General features: G+C 45.7%; 1 protein-coding gene across 1 annotated transcript in view; it reads left to right on the top strand.

The window, feature by feature from the left end:
* LOC100956423 (solute carrier family 22 member 13-like) overlaps positions 1-2,278 on the top strand; it is a gene marked incomplete at its 3' end in the record, with an annotated part of 14,324 nt that overhangs the window by 9,186 nt on the left and 2,860 nt on the right.

Below are 2,278 nucleotides of genomic sequence, written 5' to 3' on the forward strand. Positions count from 1 at the left end.
ATCTGTCCTGTGACCTCAGAAGATGTAGGAAAGTGAGGGAAAGAGAAGCAGAAGAAAATAGTCAATTCTGGGGTATGGAGGCCTGAAAATGCCTGACACATGTGAGGTAGGCTGACAGAACAAAAGAGGCTGAGACACTGGCAGGATCCAGCTCTTAAAGCGTCTAAGACATTGTGCTGGGGAATTTGGGCTTTCTCCTAGAGACCAAAGGGAGCTGCTGAGGGTTTTGGAACTGGGGAGGGATGATAAAATGTGCACGAGAAATGAAGATGGGGTAGTGCAGACCACTGGCAGGCCCCAGACAGACCACTGTGGGCCTTAGGGCTGGGGAGGGGATGACTGGCATCCCAAGTGGGAGTCCTCTTCCTCTCGGTACCATCTGCAGTGTGACAGCACCAGCTGAGCTTGAGCACAGCTGGGATCTCTCTGCGCCTCAGTGTCTGCTGCTGTATTGTGGAAATGGGCCTTGACAAGGTTAGAATGCAGATTTAATGTGCTAAGTGGATGTCATGAACAGTGGCTATTACCCATGGGTGCCAGCTTTGGAAGTCTCCCACAGTTTGTCACTCATTCTTGCAGAGGTCATGGGTCTGAGATCTCTGTCACAGGCTTATACCTTAGTGGACGCAGGGGCTAGAACACACTCATTCTTCCCAACATGAACTGGGAACTTTCTATAAAACAACCACCAAGTTGAGAATGTGGTATGTGTTAATTTCTTTAATCCTTTCAGATGACATATATAGTATATTTTATTCCCAGTTTGAAAGGAGGTATTGTATTTTTATTTTTTTTACACAGGTGCTTATTCTGTTACCCCAGGCTAGAGTGTGGTGTTTATAGTTCACAGAAACCTCAAACTCTTGGGCTCAAGCATTTCTCTTGGTTCAGCCTCCCAAGTAGCTGGAACTACAGGTGCCCACCACAATACTTGGCTATTTTTTCTGTTTTTAGTAGAGATGCAATGGCTGGTCTCAAACTCTTAAGCTCAAGCAATCCACCCACCTCAGCCTCCCAGAGTGCTAGGATTAGAGGTATGAGCCACCCCACCTCACCGTTATTCTTGGTTTGCAAGTGGGAAACCAAGACACAGATGGAGCAGTAAACTCGAAGTCATACAAGGCCACAAAATTCTGACTCTAGGGAGTGACAGCAGCAAGTCTTATTCATTATTGTAAATGGCATCTTACTATAAAGGAAATCCATGGTTGCTGGACACAGGTCAACAGGACAGAACTGTCCTTTCACACCTTATTCCTGGGGTCAGTCATTTACTCATTTGATACATATTGGAAGATCTTAAACATTAACAGTTGTCCTTGAGAATAGAAATATGAACACAATGATAACACCTGGTTAAATTGATTAAATTCTTGCTAACAGTTAATAGTGATGACTAATTAGCTAGCTGTAAGTGTTAGTTCATTCTGTTACACTTCACTGCTTGATTCTCCTCTAGGGCAATAGTGAACTCCCATCTTCACCACCTGCCATCCAGGTCTAGGGCATAGGATTAGGTGCTTCACCTTTCCTCCCTCCAGGAAACAAAAGTCAAGATTGTCATTAGAATTCATGAGACAATGCATGCAAAGCACTTACCATAGCACCCAGCACAGCGTGAGCACTCAAAGCAGTCATTTTTGCAGAGCTGGGAGACAGCTCAGAAGTCATGTTCCCCAAAAACATCTTTATATGGAACTGAACTGTGTGCAGGGAACACAGAACTCCTTAGGGCCCCACCACCCAGTGAGGCTGAGGGTTGGTCAAATTCATTCACTCTGTGTGCACATACCATAGACATATGTACAGAGTTAGATGGACCTGTGTATTTTCCGCTCTTGGTTTCCCAGTCTGGGTAGTGGGTTCTCTCTAATAAGTCTCTAGGTGGGTTAGCATCTTTGGTTTCCCCCCACCTTCCCTTGCTTGCTAGCTCTTTTATGCTGCTCTCTCTTTCACTCTCCGTGTGTTTGAGTGTATGTGCAGGTGTGCTCCTCTGTCCTGCCTTCTTCAAGGCATGCATGAAAGCTCCTTAGGATTCTGACTGCCTGTGTGTGGTGAACTTTCCAGGGAGATTCTGCTGCCACATGGGAAATACGGAGAGGCCCAAATGGGTCACAGAGGTGGCTGGCTGTGGGTAAGAGGCTCCTTCGTCAGGAAGCAGCAATTAACTGTCTGTCAGAGAGAGGTTCCTAAACTTTGCATCCTGCACATGTGAGTAATTTCACATGGCATCTCCAAACCAAAAGAAATACCTAAGTGCATACTAAGTAATGAAGCC

The sequence above is a fragment of the Otolemur garnettii genome, unplaced genomic scaffold, assembly GCF_000181295.1.
Source record: "Otolemur garnettii isolate 467f Iridium unplaced genomic scaffold, OtoGar3 scaffold00002, whole genome shotgun sequence".
Classification (NCBI taxonomy): Eukaryota; Metazoa; Chordata; class Mammalia; order Primates; family Galagidae; genus Otolemur; species Otolemur garnettii.